The sequence below is a fragment of the Aphelocoma coerulescens genome, chromosome 4, assembly GCF_041296385.1.
Source record: "Aphelocoma coerulescens isolate FSJ_1873_10779 chromosome 4, UR_Acoe_1.0, whole genome shotgun sequence".
Lineage (NCBI taxonomy): Eukaryota > Metazoa > Chordata > Aves > Passeriformes > Corvidae > Aphelocoma > Aphelocoma coerulescens.
Window position 1 is genome coordinate 6,522,434 of NC_091017.1, and position 23,776 is coordinate 6,546,209.

The following is a 23,776-nucleotide window of genomic DNA, read 5'->3' on the forward strand; positions in this document are numbered from 1 at the left end:
GTCCCATACTGTGTTATGGAATGAGTGTAGCCTGGGCAAGAATATACTGTAAATCGTTCCATAATGACTCATGGATTAGTGGGGGTTGCTTTAAACACAACATTCCCAAGGGGTAAAGTAAAGCTGCCTTTAAGTTTGGATTATCTGGCAAAGAAAGAAAAAGGAGCATTTAGCTGCTTACCTGGCTTGCACTGCAGTATTTTTAAGCTCCTCTTCATCATCTTATAACTATTTCAGCATAGTTCTGGAAGCCAATTGAACAGAAAATTTGGCTAAAATATGCCCTTAAAGTGTAGTGATTGATGGTCAGTAAAATCTTGATAACAGAAGAACCATCTCTCCTTATCTTTTCAAGATACATTGAGAATTATTTGGTTAGACAGTTGTAGGAGTGAAGGCAAGAAACTTTTTATACTCTGACTCCTAAAGGTCATTCTCAAGCATAGTGAAAAATTAAAAGGAAAAATACTTCAAGATCAATAAAAATTACAAATATCACCTCAGATTTACGAGTAATGTCTTCAATTTTCAATGTGAGGAGAACCAGACTTTAAGTAAAGGAACACAGAATGAATAAAAGAGAACACAGGAAAGGAAGAACAGGAAAGAACACAGAATGAAAAAAAAAAAGGAAAGAAAAAGGCTGAATGTATTTTTTTATACAATGCTCAGGTAGCATCCTTTGAAAACACACTTTAAACCAAGAAAAAACAAAAAGGTTTTTGTTTTTCCTGTTATCTTCTAAGCTTCAGTAGAATTAGATAATAATTAAAATTGGCTCTTCAAGGGAAAAACTTTAAGGAAAAAATCTGCAAACCATCATCCGGCTTTTTGGCTTTGCTAGCTCCACATCCCCAATGCCTAGATGAGGATCATGGTCTTGTGGTTACCTTGCCCTGCCACTGATATGAAAAAGTTTTAAAAATGCACAATTCTAAAACAGTTTGTAGAAAGCAAGCAAAAGAGGTCATGAAAGGTTATAAACTTGGGGATACTGCTGAAGACATTTCTGTTTCTTTAAGCAAGAAGGCAAAGGGAACATCTCTGAATATTTCAAGCCAGATAAATGGGGTTTTGTCTGTATGGTGCCCAACACTTGAGAGAGAAATGCAATGCAGGAAACTATCTCCTGGGTTAAATCCAGTTCCTCACCATGCCAGCCACTACATCACATAACCCTTTCAAAACCACACTAATTCCTTTCAATAAACTAAAGCACAGATATTTTGACATCAAAACATGCTGTTTGAAAATACACTAACCCTTTTGCTTATTCATATGAGTGCAATGTTTGAACTTTTCAATTACAGCTCAGTAGACACTCTGATGACAAATATGAATCAAACAGTGCTCCAGATACCAGAGTGCACTGCATTAATTTAGTTTCAAGGTGACAAGGGAATGAATTATCATGATTAAGTCTGCATGAAAAAAATAATGTTGAAAACTCCTAGCCAGATGGAAATGCTCAAGAGCAGTATTCTAAAAAAATAGCTGGGGACCAACCAGCATCAGAGAACAAGATCTGTGGAAATCCATTCAGTGGCTTAAATGCATATTTTCAGCATTTCTGTAGGTGCTATCCAACACTTCGTCGAGATTAAGCCGCAAGCTCACTGTTCTTCACCTTCTTTTCCTGTAGGAATTTCACTTACCTATTCTGTCTAGTTCAGGGAAAAAAAACCACACAAAAGTGCAGTGAAATAGCAATATTGTGGAAGATTTCTTCAAGAAGGGGATATACATATATTTTCCAAAGATTTTTGGCACTACAGTGGGATCCATTTCAGATTTCCTGCAGCAGTCTACTTCTTCAAAAACCTTTAATCATCTTCACTGCTGGCAAGACATCTGTTGGAAGTGTTGGGAAACTGAGAATGAAAAAGCTCATAACTCTACAGAAATCACTAATAGAAAGTGAGATATAGAACCTGCACAGTATTACTCGAAATGTCAAAATGTGCTGATAATAAATGGAATCTGGCTAGAAACAGTTTGGAGTTGAAGCCCTGCAGTAAGCATCTCCAGAGCTAGGCAAATCAGTTCTTACAAGGATTTAGGAATCTACCTACACTGCAACCTCTGTCTGAACCCAAAAAAGAGGTAGAGAACGTACTTTCCTTCTCCAAAACACTTACTTATTTTCTCCCCTTGCCGCAGTTCCTTTTTCTGCATCTTGTCCAGTTGTCATAGAACCTGTCACTGTGTCACCTTTGGGCACTTGCTGCCTAATGAAGCTCAGTATTCCCAGAAAATGCAATTCAAGATGGGTATTTCATAAAAGCAAAATCCCCAAATATGAGAATTTAAAGATCAGCAAGGCCTGGGAACTTCATTGAAGTTCTTGCTCCTGCATTAAAAAATATGAGGCATGTACAGCCCCTGGGGGCTTGGAGAGGTGCTGAGAGCCTCTGAAAAGAAAAAAAATCAGATTGGGGCTTGCTGAGGAAAGACTGTCTCAGTCCTCGCACATTTGAGAAAACTGACATTAAAATTCAGATATAATCTTCGTCCAAATGGATCGTATTTAAAGACCTTTATAAGCAATTCTGCTCTGTTGGGAGTTTCCACATTGTGAGACTGTCCTCAGCCCTCTCACCACTGCTGCTCTTATGTTCCATAACTAGGAAAAACAATAGGTTTTGAAATTTTACCCAAGTTACGTCTGCAACTAACTTCTTACATTATTGAATGATCGTTAGTTAAATAGAACCATAATCCCTATTTTCTAATAAAAAAAGAGCTTAAAATCTACGTAGATCTTGACAAACTCAAATGCTACAGTTGACTCAAACAATAAGCCCCTTGAACTTTGGGAACTAAGTCAAAACTAGGAAATTTTCCAAGTACCATGTCTCCTATGTGGATAGCTGTCAAAAGAAGTGGTGGGTAAGGTCATGTCTTATACTCTGCCCAGAAAAATGAGGATCAGTTTCCCATCCCCTTGGCAACAGCATGGACAGCATAAGGAAGAATACTCCTCTAAAGTCAGAAAAGCTAAAGAGAAAACTGCTATTTCTCTATACTATGTAAATCTAAAACTAAAAATCAAAAATTTTATTTTAACAAAACACAGCGGAAAAAAAGGGAGGAGTGGATCAAAAGTACAGAGCCTTCTCAGCAGACTCAGAGAGGAATCTAAAGAAGTACATATTTCTCTGCTTAAAAAATACCAAAAAAATTACTTAGATGGCACATTGGAATAGAAACATGAATTTGTATTTAGAATTTACATTTTGTAAAATACCCCCAGGTATGTGTTAATAAACACACACACACTACAGTCTACAGAGTAGACTGAAGTATTTTGCACACGGATGACAGCCAGACTTATCTTTATACGATGTGATTTATAGCAGATGAGTCAGAGAAGCAAATCTGAAAGCATTTCATTATCTGCACCAACACATGCAGAAACAGATTCGTATCAGCTGATTTGCAGTGCGCAGTCACCATTATGCCTGAGAGGATTTAGAAATGAAAAGGTGGGCGAGAAGTAATTTGCTGCCCATATGAAACTTTTAAATATTAGAGGACTGTTATATTGTGCCAGGTTAAACTCAAACCCCTCAACATTAAAACAGCAACTCTCTGGTACCTACAAGATGGCACAGCAGAAGGAATCAGGGCATCCATTTGGTTTTGGCCCTTCCTGACCCCCGTGTTGAAAATTAATTGCTTTGGATATGAAAAAGATGGGAGGTATAGTTATTACAAGTATGGACAGGTGAATAAATGACCAGGGGTTTACTCACTCTCCTTTGTGTGTGGAGCCAGTTATGAAAGTTACAGGCTGCAGCCATTGATAGGTAATGACTTGGTTCCCCCTCGATCCAGAAAAAAGTGTCCTTGCTTCAACTGTTGACAGATTAAAAGATTATGACCACACACCCAATGGGATGCCACTGTAAATGGAGTTTCCAAATACACTTGTGTGCCTCTCACCAGGTAAATCAACCTTCAGTGGTGCCTCAGCTGTGGGACACCAGAGCAATGTGTGCAACTGCTATAAAAGAGCCCTTCACAATCTCAAACAAGACATTGCCAACCCTCTGCTAAACTTCATGGGATAATTCAAAACATATGCAAATAGATGAATGGCATAAAATTCCTTTGGATTCTATTATAAAGACAGCATGCCCTCAATTGCAGTAACTGCTTTAACATGCAGAAAATGACAATAGATAGGGTCCCTGAAGTAGAGCAGTGATTAATCATGTAGGGTTGGGGGAGTATTTTGTTGTTTAAACTTGCTTCCCTCCTTGCATTTGCATCCCCTAGGCCACCAGTGTTTGAATGGTGATCACAAAGGAGAGGCAGGTAGTAGGTTAATAGAAAATACCAAAAAAGGGAAGTGGTCTCACAGTGCCTTGATTCCCAAGGCAAATCGAGTACATAACTGACTTTACTTATAAAGTCTAACTCAGTTATGCTGAACAGTTCCAAGATACTGAACTGCATCTACTATCCACTCATTTGATGTAGTAATCTAATATCAAAAAACATTTTATAAGTAGGAATATTCCAAGACCTAGTTACTTTTATGAGTCTGAAGGCTAAATAAATAAAACCGACATATAAAAGCCCCAAATGTACGACTTTACATTACATATCCCTCATTTCTAAATTCGAACTCAATTTATGAATACAAATTACAAATGTAAAAGGTGCTACTCAGAAATGGAAGGACAGATACATAGACAGGCAGCTGAACTCACAGCAAGCAGTCATCTAGATTTGTGAAAGGCAGTAGAATTACAAGCAAAATAAATTTCATCCACAAGAGAGCCCCATAAGTGCTACTTGGATTCGAGCAATAGTTGAGTGTTTAGGTATTTTTACATTGCATCATCTAACAAAGACCCACATTCTGTCCACACTATAACTTTATCCCTCCCACTATAACTAATGTAGCCATGCTCAGAATGAAACAGCTTTACCATATTGACATTGTAAAGCAGGCTAAAGTGTTGGCAAAAGAAAAAAAAAAACAAAAAAAAAAGAGATGATGGTACATGTGGATTTGAAATCAGTAATATTTCAGAACTTTTAATGTTTAAAAGAAAATCAAAATACAGAGTTAATACATCATGCAATACAGTATGTGATCCAAACAACAAAGCTTTTATGCATTCATCTGAGAGCTGTTGATTTAAAACAAACTCAGATAAAAACTGCTTCTCTCTACTAGCTCTCTATATTAAAGAGCAGGATAATGCATCTCTGAAGCTAGAAATCTCTTCCAAGCTCCAGGCTGACACTTAGTTATGAAATGGGTGGAGATTTCCCTTTCCATATTTCATAAAGAAAAGCAATTTTTCACATAGACAAGTCTCTTATCACTTTTCATGAGATGAAACAAATGCAAACTCTATTTCTTTCCTGAATAAACAGACAGAAATGTTTCTGCCACCAGAGAAGAAAAAAAAGAACATCCACATCAGTCTTCTGGAAATGAGTGAACCTGTTTTCTTCTGAGTCAAAGCAATGTCCTTTGACACCACATCTTTAGCAAGAACAGAATTCCAGTTTCAAGACAGCCCCCACCTGACTCTCTTGTTGGAGTGGTACGGGACTCCTAAAAGCAAAATTTAGTCCACAAGTGTGCACTGTCTCTCTTTCATCCCTTGCTGTCCTCAGCACAGGAAGGACTCAGGGGATGGCAGAGCAACCCTTATTCCAGCATTCAGGTTTCATAGCAAGACTTTTGAAAGAAAATAAAGACCATGTGGGAAAATAATGTGAAAATAAATATCTTCATATTCAGTTTTACACATGTAGGTGCCGTCTTTTGTTTCACCTAGGCCAAAACATCAGACTAAATAAATATTGAATATTACCACTTTAAAAAAAAGACCTTGGGCTAGTACATCCAAAAGAGGAAGAATTTTCCTGTACCTACTAGTGCAATTAAAAATATTAGAGATCCATGGTCTGTGTTTCGTATGCAAATGTTATGCTAACATGCCAACATTTATTTTAGTCCAAATTTCACAATGTTTTAACCAGTACCTCTAGCACAGGGATAAAATTTGCCCTGCTCTATTTCTATAAAGAATAAATGGAAAAAGAGATTACTGGAAGGCAGTCTTCCCAAAAGACAAGACTTTATGAGTGATTTTATAATGCTGGTTAAAAAACCTGATCTTTGCAGTAGCTTACAAAAAAAACTTGCATTTTGTCTTGTGTCAAGATGGTCAGTGTACATACCTGGCTTTGTCATATACAAGATTGCAGTATTCTCACACTCAGTACAAGTGCATTATCCTGATGGAGGCATATGCTCGGCCAGAAACAGTAAAACAGTCAGTTTGTGATGAGCTGGAATCAGGAAACGCTTTTGAGGCTTGGCCATATCTGCAAAAACAATTTTTTCAGACAAAAGGCTGTAATTAGAAAAGAGATATTCCAAAGGGATTTCCAAAGAGCATTAATCTAGGTCAGCATTAATCCAGTCTCAAATGGGATTCAGCTTTTTTTCCTGCATCTTTCCACTGAAATGCTCATTTTAGTGAAGCTCTGAGAAACCTGTAAGATGACATAAATAACCTTTGAAATTTACAGAATGAGATTTAGAAAGAGTTGCTGTCAATATGCAGCAACCCTTTTATCTTCTGTACTTCTTATAAATGTCTCATAGGCATTGAAGGTCAGAGAAGGGAAGAATACAGTGCAAATCTCTGTGAGAAAAAAAACAACATTGAAGCTTTTGACAGAACATTTTTCTTAGTATGGAATCCTGCTTTTCCAAGATAGCTGTAAAGTAAAACCTATAAGCATCAAAAATCAGCAAAAAGGGTCAGTGGCATGTATGTACCTGCATGCACCTGGAAGGGGTAACACACCAGCATTACTGTGTGCTTAATACCTAAGCCTGACCTCAAAGTATTCAACTGAATTTGCAGTAACTTCTTATTTTGCTGATTTTGAAAAAGAAACCCAAAACACAGAGACAATTTTATGCAATTCATTTTTAAGAAGAACTCATCTCGCCCAATTTACACTTTACTTATATTATGCCTAATCTACAAGCAGAGTAATTGGGCTTCCTCAGTGGCTTGAAATAAAATTTCAATTCTCCCCATCCCAACAAAAGCACACTGCACTCCCATATGGAAGCACCTAGCTCCTCAGCATTAACTATCAGATGTTTCCAAATGCTTCAGGGTGTATCACAAGTATCTCTCATCAACAAAGATGATTTCTTTTTATTTTTCTAGAAAATCAGCCTATGTTTTAAATACCTGCATATTAAAAGTTAACATCAAGACAGGTTTTAAAACTTTAATTTAATTGCAGTATCTGTTATGGCATAGATTTTCCTTAAGAATAAGAATCAAGCAGAAATATCTTCCTCTGTCACACTGTTTGGATTGTAAAAGCCTCTCCTCCCTGGATGTATCAGTCCCAGTTAAATTTAGCCTTTCTTTTTGGGCCCCCAAACCCCTGACTTTGTTCTAGCAAATTTTGAAAGAAATTTCTAGAATATGTTCGTGTATTCTGGAAAGCTGCCATATTCAAGCAGCAGCAGCTGAAAGGTCATGAGGCTTAACATAGAAGTGTATCATAAAATCAAGTTTGAAGGGGTTTTGGAAAAAGAAATATAGAATGCAATTTATGAGGCTCGTCTCCACTCAAACTCCTGTGATACAGACCATGATAAGTTGCCAGTTTGCCAGCATAAATAGGAAAAAGGTCATAATTATGTTTCCCTGTGCTGCTGTTCTGGAAATTTTTGACCATTTAGGATGTTCCAGAGCCAGTGGTTATCCAAGAAGCACAAGAGGAAGGCCACAGCAGGAAGGAATTGTGCATCACTAAGCATGAAGGTGCCAGTCCAAACGTGGGGTACCAGCAAATGCACCAAGATGTTTGTAAGGGGAAAAGAAACTGCTGAGAGGCCTCAAAAAGGCTGAATTTACCACTGGGCTCCCATGAGAGCCACATCCTATAGGACAATGAAAAAATGTGACTCAACTACATGATGACTTTCCAGAGAGATGGAGTCAGGATGATTAGTTTAGTGAATTGTCTCATACTTTTACCACAGACTGCACAGCGATGACCAGCAGAGTTTTGTTGTTGACTTCTGTGGATGATTACAGCACGAACAAGAATTTTGAGATGGTTTTTACAATTTTTTTTTTCTTTTTGAGCAAGGGTCTTAAGACATCTTTTATCTAGATATATATGAGGAAAAATGGAAAAAAACTAATTCACACCTACTGACCCAGGTATCTAGCTTCCTGCATAGCATAGGCTTGCTAAAAAAGGTGAGTCAGAGTGGAAATGTAATTCAGTTCCCTAAATTTAAAAGCTAATAATGTCTCTTTCTGCGCCATGCCACCTTCAAGTATCAACCACAGTAAATAAAAAAACAACACAAAACAAAAAAAGGCCCTGACTATATGTTTGCTCCTGAAATTTGTGTCCAAAAGTTTATTTACTTGGTGAACACCATCTTTGTGTTCGGTGGCAAATGTAAAACAGACTTCACCCATTTACATATTTCTGGTTCATACAACATTTAACTGAGACTGGATAAAACAACCATGATTAACTGAGGCAAACCAAAAACATATCCATGCATTCAAAATCATAATTAAACACATTTCCATTGATACTTACTTTGTTTTCTCACAGTGAGCAACTTAACAGGAAAAAGACTGACAAAATGGTACCAGAGTAAGTTATTCATTTGTTCATTTTTTAGGAAAACTGTTCTGCTTGAGAAATATTAGAGACAAATTCTATGGGTCATTTAGGGATCGAAGAAAATTGACAGAGAAGGCTAGCTTCATTTTAGTCTCCAATGAGCAGCAGTAGCAGAGAAACTGCCAAGGCTTCTTTCCTATGCCAGAAACAAAAGCCAGATCCTATTCATGGACTAGGAAAAGTTAAGTCAGTAGAGCAAAGCTGGCCAACTAGCTTACCTTGGGCAGAAGTTGTTTGGGCAGAAGTTCTAGACTGTAATTCTTGTTTGTTTGGGTTGGTGTAAAAATACTTTGCCCACCCCATGCACCTCTATGTAAAACCAGTTCTTCCTAAGGGTGTTAAATTTGATGGCATGGGCTCCAGATGACCGAGCCTGATTTCAAGCATTTCGTAGCAAAAAATGGGTTTAGACCAGCAATTTCTACTCCACATCATCAAAACCATGTCAAAATGATAAATCATCAGCTGAAAATGCTATAGGTCATAATCCATGTATTTAGCATTATCTAGTGTAAGAAGGCACCAAGGAAGCCTCGGTCATCACCTACTGACATTTTCATTTAACTGAAAAGCAAGAAAATGAATTATTTCGATGTCAGGACCTGACCTTAGAGGAACCAGGGATTTGCAGATACACAGAGAGCTTAGTTGGGTCAAGAAAGAAGAAAAAACAACCTGATCTGAGGCCTCAGGAGTTATCATTACCTCAAACTGAGACAGAACATTTGGACTTAATGATCTTAGAGGTGTTTTCTAACCTAAATGATTCTGTGATTCTCTATCTACAAAGGGGACAATATGAGAATCTGGAGTTGCAGTCCCAAAGTATGTGTACTTTGCTGAAGTTGCCATTTCACCTAAACTGAGGAGTTGGCAGTACATTTCACATCTCTCAGAAGTGAGGCAGGCAGCAGTGTGAAAATCTTCCTCTGGTCCAGGAGCCCTCCAAGAGGAAAAACAGAGCAGCCTGAGACAGAGGCACTCACAAATCATCCATCACCAGAAGGAACAAATGTCCTGCTCCTGCCAGCAGTCCCACTGGCTGCCAATAGCTATCACAGCAAGACTAGGAAACAGCTCAGATACCACTGAGGACATATTCAGAAATGGAGGGATCTCTCTTGTGCAGCATGAAGACAGCTGGAAGCAGGCATCAAATGTGGCAGCTGCACGTGGAGCACCTTGTCCAAGCCTGTCCCCATCTCCTGGCTGTGGGGACACGCAGACCAGCTGGCTCGGGGGCTGCTATCAGCATAAAAGCCTGTGTGGACCAGCCCAGCCACTAAGGACTCCACTCCCTACTGGATTTGGAGAGAGGCATTAGCAGTCACAGGCCTCCACTTAATCCTAAACACCATTGCTCACATGATGATGCAAGAGCACTGTCACTTCCCTCCACCCATCTGCAGCTGAAATCACAGTCTCACTTGCATAGGTTAGCACAAAGGAAAAGGGTTAACGCCAATCTCCACTATTATCAAGCCCCTCAGAAGGATACAAAACTAATCTTATCAGGTCCAGAGTATGTGGGACACATTTTTTTCCCCACTGAGGCAAGTATTTTCCAGAAAAGTACTTTTAAATTCTTTTTTGTGCTGCTTTTCTATAAATTCTCATCTGATGTTTTTCCCCCTAAATCACTGACTTCACTTATCTTTTGCATAAATATTTCTCTGAATGCATTTCAAATAAAAATTATTTCAATTTATTGACCCACAAAAAAAATCATTCCATAATTCAATCAGGGATAATAATTGCTCTTGAAGCTGTGAAATGCCTACAATTTTCTGTGTAATGAACTATAAACTTTTATATTCAGTAATAATGAAGTGTACATTCACTGAGGCATGCATTTCTAACCACATAGTTTTGAGAGGAATGACATTTTTTAAAGCAGTTACACTCCACACTAATTAATTTTGAGAATATAAACACTCTCCAAAGTTGCAAAATTAGGCAATTATACAATAATATGTTATAATCATAACAGCTTTTCAGTTCTGAAGGCTTTTTTTTACTTATTTTCTCACCATTGCTAGGCTCTCAGCACATATGGATGAGTACTACAAAGCCAATCAGCAATTCAAAATGTATGCTTTGCATTTTAGCTTAGACTTCTGGTGTTTGCAGAACAGTGTGTGTCTAACTGCTGTTCCCACAGCTGTAAAGCTTTAAGACTTAAGAACGCATTGAACCAGAGTCTGTCCTCACATAATTGGAGTGGCGCAAAGTTTTGTTTGGGGGTGCTCATTTAAAGCACAAAGCCCCATCTGACGAATCCCAGGTTGCTCCCCACATGATAAGAGTGCAGGGTTATTCATTACCCTGTGACGTGTAATTAACATGATGATTGGCTCTATACACCTTATAAACAATGAACACTTTTCTTATTTTCTTTTAACTACCACCATTTAAAATCACTAGGAGAGAAGAGGGGGGGAAAAAAAAAAAGATGCAGCCACTGAGGAAATTTCCAAATTAAGAGGTCCTTGAGATTCCAAAACAAACCCAAAAAACATAAGACACTCTTCTCTTCATAAAACACTCACAATAGCAGAGGCCCAGCTTACAACTTTTAACTGCTGCAGAGCTCACACTTCAAGGCAGGATGCTGGGGCCGTACAAAGGGATCCCACAGCTACTGCACATCACGGCCTAATGAATCTTTTCCCATGACAGGTACAGACCTCGGGACTGGGGTGGGAGCCAGGCTGTCAGAGGAAAAGTTCAGAGAATCTGCAGTGGCAAAGGCTCAGTGTGCAAGATCCTGTAACTGTCTGGAAGATTTACCTCCATGCATCTACGCAACTATTTTGTAAATCCCAGAGCACACCTACCTGTCACCATGTTTCAGTCAAACCTATCAAAAGCATACACAAACCAAGATGCTGTCAATCTTTAAGCTACTTCCTGAACACAAATATACCTATCAGAGCTGAGAAAATTTTCCTTTTGTTCTGTCAAAACCTTCCTTAGTCTCTTGGGCATTTGAGGGAAACGTGGAGAAAACTTTCTACAACTCTTTTTCTAGTTGCCCTTTATTGAACATAATGTAGTAATTCTGACCAATTCTCAGCAATTAGTGAATAATTCTACTAATTCTATTTGAAATGTAGTCTAGGACCCTGAATACTTCCTCCAGTTACGTACAGTGTAGCTTTCATTCTTATTTCTGAGAATCGGGGTACCAACCTTGTTGCTGGAGCTAATGCACAGAGATGCAGTGCAGATCTTGTCAGTCTCTACTTACTCACAAAACACCGGCATTTCTCACACCCTTGCCACAAAACAGCACTGGTTTTTCCTGAGTGTGGGACCCATCTATACTAATACCTTTCCTTTGATGACTTTGCTTGTTTCTGAAACTGAGAAAGCCACAAAAGGATTTAAAAGCAGGATTCTTCTTGTACCATTTCAAATGTCACTGTACATGTCTGTTATGAGCCAGTCATCAGAACTGCCCCTTTAGCCAAGAGGGGAGTAAACGCTTCCAGATATGATCTATTTTAATTTAAGCAGAAACTAGTTGTGTGCTAGATGCTCTTTTTTTCTTGTGCTGACCATAAGGACTGTTAAAATGACAGAGAAATCATGGTTAACCTACCATTTAAAAGAACAGAATGCCTACAGACATCTTCCAAGAGTTGTGTGAGGGTCTCTTCATTAAGTCTTCCTTTTAGTCTCCTTGAGAAGAACAGATCTGAGTGAAACTTTTTTTAGCCAAACTTGTCCTGAAAGAAATCACAGACTCTGGTCTGTGAAAATAAACAATTAATCACAAAACAATTATGATATTATTACTTCTTTTTGTCAGGAAAATAAAATCTTTTTCTGTTATTCTATGAAGAGGACATTTCCAATTTGATGTTTTTCTAACTAAACCTTTTGTATTCAAAGCCACACTTTATTTTGAAATTTGCCTGCATTTTAATCACAAAACAAATGCTATTGGAGTGAGCCAAGCAAAAAATCAACAGCTCTAGTCACAAGATCATGTTCCACATTTAGGGTGTTGTCCTGCCAGGGAACACAATCTCTTTTGCAACTGTACCCTGCTCTCCTTCAGCTTCTTACCTTGCGTCTCAGGCCGTACAGAGGTGGAAGGTTTTGACACTGCAATTTACCTTCCTCTTCAGCTTTTGGCTCATCCCTAGGGCATATCTGATGGGCGCAAATCCACCCTAATTAGCCTACTGGGAAAACAACAGATAGTTTGCAAGACTTGAAAGGCTTGTTCAGGAAAGTCGACATCTCTGGCAAAGAGCTTAATGTGTCTGCAATCAAGACAAAAGGAGAGATTGGATCACCATAATGAACTCTAATTTTGTATTGCTCTGGAAGGATAAAACGAGGGTGAATTGAGGCTCTGAAATCTTTTAGCACAAGAGCAAATGAAAGCTTTAAATTATGCAATTTTTTTTCTGTCAACTGAATAAGCACGACTTTATAAGAATGATTTAATCCAAAAAACAGATGCACTCTTCCCTTAAGACAGAAATCTAAGCCAACTGGCTTGCATAAGCATTTTCTGTGCGTGATTATTGGACGTGGCAGGTTGAAAGAACCAAGAAGCAGGATTTTGAGCCATGGCAGGAGATGCAAAGAACAGAGGTCCAAATCTTCACAGGAAATAAAAGCAGGCAAGAGAGAGAAAGAAGAGTGGGGGAAGAGATTCAGCAGCATTTAATCACAGAGTTCAGGAATCAGGCTCTGAATGTAGTGATGACATGCATAAGTGGCGGTAGGTCCTCTTTGTGCGGTTTCGCCGTGCGAGCAGCATTGCAAGTTGTCGTGCATCATCCATAGCCATGGTTACAATTTTTACCTAGTAATGATTCCATTGTAATTAATGGATGTTCCCACTGCATAAGGCAGAATACTGATGAGGAATGTGAAGGGCAGACAATAGTTTAACTATCTTTGATTAAAGTCTCACTTTGCGTGGAGAAAGCTGCATTCATCATGTTGCCTCTCTCTCAGTTCTCCATTCTTCCCGATCATCGATAAATTGAACTAACAGATTTCCACCCCAGCAGATTTTTGCCTATTCTGTTTTGTGCACTGTCTCTCCTGACTTTTCAAGGCAGACCACAGAAAAAAGTAGGAGCCCCCCTACACTTTGAGTTAATGTCACTTTTGGAAGAGAATGGATGCAATTCTGTTCACGTTGCTCTAACCGTGTCTCCAGCTTATTAACAACTAATTACAGAATATCCTGGATAAAGCTGAAAAACATTAAGTTAGATGCAATGCTAACATATTACTGTATGCAAAATTTACTGTGGATTGAACTCTTCAGTCAGCAGTAAATAGTCTGAATGTTTGGACCTGTGAACACACACAACTGATAACTTGACAAAGTACAGAGGACAAATTCTGGCCCACAGTGCACCTACACAACTGTCACTGCTTCAGTGGGAAGAGCAAGAATTCTTCCTTCAAATTTCTATTAAATACTGTTATTTTTCAGTTTTGGTATTTCATGTCACTTAATTTTGTCCTGATGTTTCCAGCCGCTCTTGAGAGCTTCATGAAGTTTTTGCCTTTGCTGCTTGGTTAAAAAAACTAAACACATGTTGGTGCTTTCCCTCTATTTATTCCCAGTGCAAAGGAGAGACGCCTGAGGAGCAGCAGATGAAGCAGGACCACAAAAAACAGGAAAGTGAAAGCTGGCTGCTGCCAGCTCCCCACCAACACTCACTACATGAGAACTAGTGCCTGTAATCCCAAATACGTGCACATGCATATGCATGACTGTAGTGCCACTGATGAATAGAAATGTTTGTCTCGCTCATGTGAAAAGACATCAGCTGCTTTTGGCTTCAAAGTCAAGATGTCTGGTTTTAGCCTTTTTTCTGTCAGAGACACCTGATGGATCTGGACTGAGTCCCACATGGATAAATCAGGAGCTTTTAGCTAATTTTTCTGTAGATCGTGTAGAGTTAAGGGAAATGTCTAAAGTCGGTATCAATGGTTTTAAAACTTTTGTTAAGGTCTCTCTTTTTTCTTTCTTAAGGAAGATACCAATATGCTGAGAGCTGTTAACAGAGAATGGAAGAGCTCAAATCCACATTTGTGAGACAGAGGAGTGGGGTAAATATCACACACAGAATAAGGAAACCTCTTTAATCCTGGTTGGGTATTTGCAGGTAATCAAATAAATAAGAGACATGCTAACATAAATATTAACGTGAAAAAGAAAAACATGAAATTGGTGGGGTTTTCTCCATCCCAAACCAGAACTTTAAGTAATTGTCAGCTTTTGTGAATGAGCAAAGAAACTTACCTCCAAAGAGCTTCCAGTGATAAAAAAGTGATGGACTACTGCTGTTTAGTCTTGTGTCTTGCCCTGTTTTCATATTGTATGACTCAAAAGCTGTACACAGTACTTTTAAAGGCAGATATATGTTTCTCAGAACCAGCGACAAAACAATGTTTTTAACTAGCTACAAATCTAAACACAGAAACTCTGTTGAACAATTTTATTTCCCATTTTCTTCTTGTTCTTAAAAAGTAATTAAAAAAAAAACCCCATCCCTACAACCACAATCAACTCCTTGATTTGTTTTAAAATAAAGAACGTAAACATTACCAGATCATTAACTTGGAACATGGTGAATGGAAAAGGAAACTCAAATTTGATAATATTTGTTAGTTTTAAGCAAGCCATTTCATACATTAATTGTGAGATCCAAAAGAAATTACAAAAAAACTTGACCATTTGAACTATTTAGGTAAAACATGAGAAATACACTGTATGGAAAAAGTGTGCAGAGGTAATGGCAAAAGAACCAGATGTCTTTGTAGGGCTTTTCAGTCTTTAACTTCAGCATCAGTATGATAAAGAGCAACATAAAAACCTGTCACTGCTACAGCCAAGTGAGAACACATACACACACTTTCAGCACAGCCAAGATATGACATTTTTAGGAACATGGAGTGCATCCATTTTGTTCTCATGTTTGTACATTTCTGTAAGCACGGCCAAGTTTTTGCAAGGCAGAACTCAGAGAGAAAGACCAGGAGGCTGGATAATGCTGAGTGTAGTCTAACAGGATATACCGGGCCATTGGTTTCCCTCCAGATGTTCTTCAATGGAACCAGTGTTTCAAAGGCCAAGTTTCACTAAGCTCCATGATGTCAAACATAAGGTTTTCTACCACATGACTCAAGAAATTAAGGATAAAAGCACTGACTTAGGTGTGATTGTGAATCTGGACAAATTCCTAGGAATAAATTCTTGTTGCAGACTGCATATATTGACAAAAGACACCAAGGGGGTGCTTAATGAAGATAAGTGAAATATTAAAAAAGTAAAAATGCATGAACATATATTAAAAAGACCTCAAAAAGGTTGTAACAATAATTAGGAAGTTTTTCAGAGTCATGTAAACTTCCACTTAAATGGATAAGTTTAGGTACACAGTTCTGCTGGAAAACCTTATTAATTACTATAATGGCCAAACTTTGGAGCCTAAATTTTTACATTATTTTTTGATTTATGATCCATATTGATTGTCCTGATCTGGTGACCAAAAAATTACTGAAACATGTAAAAATCTTGCACCAAAAAAGAGAGATGCTGCTTAGTGTCACATTCTCTCCCCTTCTTCTAAATTGAAACGAAGGATTCTTACATTATCAGATTCCTACAGAACCTGTCCTCAGAAAGATAATAAATCATCAGAAAGTTGAAAGACACCCAGGATTTTCCTCTTCAACACAGTGAAAGACAGAGGATGGAAGGAAAAAAAAGGCTCCTGTCTTATTGCTGCTCTGATTACTATTTATGTCTCACTTAGTGAAGAATTTGTCATACTTGACACAAGCTGTGACTGCATCAGTGACAGTGACTGAAATACCAGCTGCTGATTCATGAGTCAACCATGTACTATTGTCTCTATAGGTTACAGAGGATGTATAAAAAAAAATCACAAAGAAATCCCACCAAACAGGTGGAGATTTTATGACAAATTAACTTCCCAGAACAAAATTGTAAAAAATAGCTTCCATTAGGAAATCCCTCTTTTTGGATTCTTCACACTTCAACAAATATTTTATTTAAAAAAAAAAGGAATGGGTGGTGTACCCATGAAAAAGTTTGACTTTCCTCTCTGTGGTGGGTTGGACACCAGGTGCCCACTAAAGCCACTCGATCACTCCCCACCTCAGCAGGATGGGGGAGAGAATATATAAGGAAAGGCTCATGAGTCAGGATAAGGGCAGGGGGAGATCACTCACTGATTACTGTCACGGTGTAGTCAGTTCACCACACGTTGTCTCCTCCACTCCTTGTTCCTCAGGGGCAGGACTCCTCACACTCTTCACCCGCTCCAGCGTGTCTCCCATGGAAGACAGCTCTCCATGAACTTCTCCAGTGTGAGTCCCTCCCACAGGCTGCAGCTCTTCACAAACTTCTCCAGTGTGAGTCCCTCCCACGGGCTGCAGTCCTTCAGGAACAGGCTGCTCCAGCATGGGTCCCCCATGGGGTCACAAGTCCTGCCAGCAAACCTGCTCCAGTGGGGGCTCTTTCTCTACAGGGTCACGGATCCTGCCAGGAGCCTGCTCCAGCACGGGCTTCTCACGGGGTCACAGCCTCTTTCAAGCATCCACCTGCTCCTGCGTGGCATCCTCCAGAGGCTGCAGGTGGATCTTTGTGCCACTGTGGGACTGCCATGGGCTGTGGGGGCACAGCTGCCTCACCACGGGCTGCACCGGGGGCTGCAGGGGCATCTCAGCGCTGGCACCCGGAGCACCTCCTGCGCCTCCTTCTGCACCAACCATGGTGTCTGCAGGGTTGTTCCTCTCGCATATTCCCACTCCTCTCCCTGGCTGAAGTTGCTGCTGCGAGGTTTATTCCCCCTTTCTGAAATCTGTTATCCCAGAGGTGCTACCAGTGCCACTGCTGGGCTCAGCCTAGGCCTGAGGCGGGTCTGTCTTGGTCCGGCTGGCATTGTCTCCACCAGATACAGGGAAAGCCTCCAGCAGCTCCCCACAGAAGCCACCCCAAAACCTTGCCCTGCAAACCTAATACACTCTCCTGCTCAAAACAGACACATTCTCAAAGCCATTGCCAACCTTGTGTCAAGGGTATCTGTTCCCTTCTACACAGAACAGAAACAAACTGTAAGCATTGATGGATTGCACCCTTTTATTCAAGAAATTTCTTGTTTCACAAATGCTAATGTTCAAGAAAACAGCTTTGTATCAGTTCTTCAGAAAACAAAAAGGATTTCTGTAGAAGGCCTGATAAGCTCCCACCACTCTTGTGTCACACTCAGGCAACCTCAGCTAAAGGCCTTGCCACTGTTCCATCTATAATTCTAAATCACAGTATCACATGATTTCACAACTGGCTCTCATTATCTTCTACCACATAAAATCTTTGGGATGAATGTGCCATACTTAGTTAATTCAGTACTTTTTTCCAGTTATGGAGAAATAAAGAACATCTACATACCAGGTTAAGATTCCTTGGAATGTTTGAGAAGAGGATGCAAGTCTATAAATCATTTGAAAATGGACGTGCACAGATGTTTTTAATTGACATAAGGACATGATTCATAGCAGAATATAAGAAAAAAATCTAGCAACTTTATTTCGGTCTACTGATTAACCCTCCTGCACAATCTCTGCATGCAACCCATGTTGGGACTTGGGGTTTCAAGCACCCTGCTGACAAACCGTCCAGAAATACAAGTGCCTGACACCTTCATGTCATTAATATTTTCAAGGCAGACTCTACCAAAAAAAAAGTTTTCTAGAGAATCAGTTTACTAGAGGTCTTCTAATTTCAAAGCTACACCCAGAATTTCAGAAATGCTCCAGACATGACATTGCTCTGGGAAATACACTGCTACTGACACTTGTGAGACTTGAAGCTCTGCTGAATGTTAAAGAAGCACAGTACCTCCTATGACAACGTGTCTCACATGACTTCCATATGTGACTTTTAAGCACTGATGATTCCCAAAGCAGAGGGCTTGCTTCACAAGACTTCTGAAAGATCCAGCCAAAAACATTTACCTGTTTCTAAGGAACAGAGAAGGGAAAACACAGGATTTTTGCTCCTGCTGAAAAAAAAATTAATAAGCTTTGCCTATTAAATTGGTTGTGAAACAAAGGTTTGCATTAGACAGGAGAGATTTCTGTGTCAAGGATAGCCTTTCAACTACACCTGTAAAAATTTGCCTATACTTGGCCCACCCAGAATCCTTAAAAAAATAAAAAAGTCTATTTAAGCAAGTTCAACACGAACTGGAAGTTGGAATTGAACTGCTAATTTCCCTGAAGACTCCTCAGCTCACTGGAACATGCAGCTGAGTAAAACATTTCCTGCAATTAAAGAAGACAACTTGTAATGACACTTTTTATCTTCCATGACACTTTGGCTTAAGTCTGAAGGAGGAAAGATGTGACTGGATGCACAGTTTGGAAGTGTGAGGATGGAGACCAGCTAGAGACTGAGGGGTGAAGACATTTTGTAAGGGAAATCAGGAGTGCAACTGGGCCTCCTTGGCCAGGTACCAAGGATGGAAACAGATACAACAGGCAGGAGAAATTGCCCAATGGAAACATGTGGGAGCAGAGAAGGGAAGGCAAAAAAATGTTGGTACGGCCCTTCAGGGACAACCAATATAAGCAGCATAAACCACAAGGTGGTATAAGACCTTTCAGAAAACAGGAATTACGTATGGTAAGTTAGAGCCTTCTGGCAAAATTTGGCTTAGGCTACTTGAATATTTTAAAATTCAGCAACAGAGGCAGCAAGAGAAGTAAACTTCTCTGGCTAATGCATAAATTGGGTGAGACTAATTCTCCCAACCCATGTCCTCCTGTAGCCATGAGCAGTTATCTAGGTAAGCATGAGGTGGTATTTTCAGTATTTTCCCCAATTAACTCACAACTTCCAGTAGTGAGAAACAGTATCTTCCTGACCAGAATCCAATCAGAGCAATCTTTCTTTTTCTTCAATGAGTTTACTTGATTATCTTTCAAAGCCAAGTCAGTTTTAAGCATCCAGTGTCCCAAGCCAGAGTACTCCTTTATGTGAAGCTGCTCTCTGTGGATGGTTTTGAGTCTGCTGCTGGCCATTGCATTTTAAGCCCTGTTTCTTATATTAGAAGCGACAACAAGCAATCGTTGCCTCTTTTGCTCCCTTCTCCATCCCATTCGTCAGATTATAGGCCTTCACCCTTCTGTTTCCTGCATCATCTGCATTTGATCATCCTTCTACAAAAAATGACTCCTTATTGCCTTCCCCTCTTTCTCTTCCACATCCTCTTTAGCAGACACAACAGATAAGAACATCCACCAATATTAAAAAACAATTCTATAAAAGCAGATACAATGCACAAATATGACACCAAGATTTTTATTTTTTATTAATAACACCCAATAAGTAAGAAAACATTGGCTGCTGTCATCTGTGCCCAATATTTAATGTTTTCATATGGGTATTAGAGATGAGCTTTCAAAAAGGGATATTTCAAAGGGAAAGGAAGACAAGTATCCTTCTTGCTCTAGTAAGAGAAGATATTAAATGTATTGCCCAGGTCCACACAGTGAGGGAGCAAAGGAAGAGGTTGCTTTGAAAAGAGAAACAAACAAGCAGATGAAGCCACCAAAGGGGAGAATAAGAAATTTTAATTTAGTTCCAGAAAACTCACTGAGAATATCAATGAGGAGGGAAGGACAATTACTCAAAGATTAACAACTGTGTTCATTCTGGAGGTGAAATGGAGTCAGGGATAGCAGAGGAGCTAACAGGATAATAATAAAGAGTGCGTTGTCGAAAAGCTTTGGTGTGTTTGAGGGCACAAGAACTTTTGTTCAAAAATAGAATAGAAGACTCCAAAAATTTGAGAAATTTGTGTCTGCAGGTGTGTTTTCTTCTCTTTCTTCAAACATATTTATCTTCAGTCAAGATGTGGGGCAAGAGCACAGTGGGGTGACCTTGAGAGTAATAAACCATCCAGCAAACAGCAACATCATACAATGAGATATCAAATAATAGGGGAGTTTTTGACATATTCAAAAAGCAAGATGAAGAAAGAGGGAGGTATTAGGCACATTGAATCAAAACATACTCAAACTATTCTGCATTCCTGAACACCAGCCCTCACGTCACCCTTGCAATCACGCAGGACCATCGTCTTAACAAGAAAAATCTTGAAAAAGTAGTGCTAAAAGCATTTGAATGGGCTCCAGGGAGTCAGTACAACAATTCTTAGAGAAAGCAGATCAAGCAAAACAACAAGATTATTACAGATTCCCTAAACAGAAATTAAATGTTAACAGAATACCTCACAACCCTGAAAAAATAATGATCTCCAAAACAGGCAGCTTTTCACCAAAGGGCCAGTTTAGATCTTCATCTGTTTTCAAGAGTTACGTACATTTTCCATCACTGACACGGAGATCAGTCTTGGGCTCCAAGAGTAGGTCCAGAAGCCATTAAACCAAATGACAAAAGCTGTCACACAAAAATTACACTGGAATGCATATTCTGAGGACCAAAGTTAACATCTTATATTGGGACAAAGAATTCTGGACTATATTTCCAAGTTACCGGAAGAGAAATACATTTTTGAAAGGACAGAAAACAAATACCAAGTGCATCTTTTCTGGTATAAATATCTGTGGAAAAAAAATCCAAGGGTTCATGGAGTTCAGCTTAAGGAAATTTCAGTCCACTTAAGCCACTGATCTGAATTTTTTTAAAAAAAAACTTATTTTAAATCTTTTAGAAAGCAAAATAGATGAAAGGAAGTGGATGTAGTATTTCAGCTGATGTTTTTACTGCAAAGGCCAGCACTTGGGGAATGACTTACAAAAGTGCAAGGCAGGACACACAAGCCACGGGCAGAGATCTTCCTCCATAAGAGCAAGTTAAATACTAATGCCCAGGAGAACTGAGGGAACACACTGAAGTGAAAAATTAACAATCCCTGGCACCTGGCACTTACAAACTCTATTAATACAGAAGTTTTAAAGTGCATAATGTCCCTTTAAATCAGACATGCAATTTTATATAAACCTCAGCATAGAACTTAAATCTACCACAGATCAAGTTACACAAACTGTGTAACAGATGCTTTATATTCAATTTTCATTCTTGTTTAAGGTTTTACTCATTCCTAATCAAATGTTTATATGACTAAAATTTGGGTTAACTGGAAATTATGTGTTTTATTTGAATTTTTGAAAGCATGCGATGCCCATAGTTGTCCTGGCAGTATTTAAAATACTGAAGTCATTAAAATATTTTCCAGTCCAACGGGGAAGGGAGCAAAGTTGAATGTGCTATGTGGCAACATTTTTCTACTGGACGTGGTGGGGTATCTGGCAATCAAAATTCAGTGTTTTCTCATGCCACAGAGGAAACAATATTGATCCTTCAAGCAGGATTATAAAATACGAATAAAGATACGTCAATAAAAGATCATAAGAAAATAAAATAATCAGGACTATATAATGAAATGTAACATATATTTGTATTTCTTTTCTGCAAGAAAAGAAATTAAATGGGACAAGAGGAATTAAATCGATTTTATGGCTTTAAAAAGTGAAAGCAAGGAAGATATTTAAAGGAAATGTATCAAATTATTATGGCCTAGATTGCAAAAAGGAACCTTTTCCCAAGTCACCATGCCTTGAAACTTTAGAGGTCAGCGTACTTTGATAAATTCAAAACTTCCAAAATATTGTTTCCAAGAAGATTTTGAATAGCCATTAGTACCTGATGATGTAAGAAACTTTTTTTCAAGTATAAATCTTCACTTCAAGAACTCAGGTTAAAATGCCCATCAAGAGGCAAACATTGCCTAAGTGTTCCTTAAATGCAAGAGGACACCAGAGAAACAGAAGAGACGGAGTAGTGGTGACATTCTGTCTTCTACCACGAGGTCTGAAGCTCGTTGAGGCCATGGCACCCACAGCCAAGGGGCCTACACAATAGATGGTACTTGAGAGCCATCTAAACTAAACATTTCCATGTCTACTTGCCCCTCAGTTTTAGGGACCTGGACTTGTTGGCCCAGCCTCTATTAGTCTCAGTTATTTCCTTGAGATGAAGAATAGTCAAGCAATGATTTTTTCTTAATATTAGAAATATGACAAATTTCAGAGGAAGTGGTGCCCAAATGAAGGAAAAGGATCTGTGCATGTGTCTGTCAGAATGGTTGTTCATCCACTGTCCATGCTCCAGACTAGCTGAGTTTGGACCTCAGCTTCAAGCCTCTCCTACGCTCACAACTACCTGGACCACACCACTAAGCTCTTCTAGGTGTTGTTCTGATCACACTATTGACTGAAACAAATTTAGTTTAGTTGCAAACATAAACTTCCAAGAAATTAATATTTTTAAAAATAGTTCCTTCTCTGAGTATACATGAAAGCTAGTAAAAGAAAGAAGATGGTATTGTAATGATATAACAACTTCAGTGAGTTGTATCTGTCCTGTGCTCTTTCCAAAGATGGTAGAGATGTTTTGGAAATTAACTGATAAATGTATTGCATCATTTCAGCAAATAGAAGACCTTATCCCCCTTGCCAAAGTCAGTAACTATGTGGCATTTATAAATCAGTACTCATGGTATATGCCTGCAATCTCATGAGGATAGCACATGAGGAAGAAAAAACAGAAGCTTTGAAGCTGTGAAGTTCAAATCCAGACTTTGCCCAAATTTAAAGACAGCTGAAGCCAGATATTGTTTCAACACAATGGAAAGTTTGGAGCCAGCTGGAAATTTTGGCTATATAAATGACTGTTTCTAAAATTCAAGCATGTTCATGAGCTAAGCTTTGGTTCGAGCCATGAGCAAGATACGGACTAGCCACAAAAGTTCAGATATTAATTTGGGCCCAAAGTCTGGCTCAAAGCTTTCTGGATCCAAAGTGTGCAAAAACTAACACTAATTTTTGTCTTTGGTGCAGCTAATCCAAAGAAAAAAAATACACTTTGGATGAACGTGAATATTTCGGTTCTCTTTTGTAAAAGTGCACAATTGTGATGTAAAAATTAGCAGTGTGGCAGACTCCACAACAGCCTTTAGAAAAT

General features: G+C 38.9%; 1 long non-coding RNA gene across 1 annotated transcript; it reads right to left on the reverse strand.

Annotated features, from left to right (window-relative positions):
* Positions 1-6,220: 6,220 nt before the first annotated feature.
* Positions 6,221-12,904, reverse strand: LOC138108923 (uncharacterized). The gene is made up of 3 exons (XR_011150128.1): positions 12,790-12,904; positions 12,320-12,446; positions 6,221-6,357 (listed from the first exon to the last, which is right to left on the reverse strand). It is a non-coding gene; the product is annotated as an uncharacterized lncRNA (long non-coding RNA).
* Between the last annotated feature and the right edge of the window lie 10,872 nt (positions 12,905-23,776).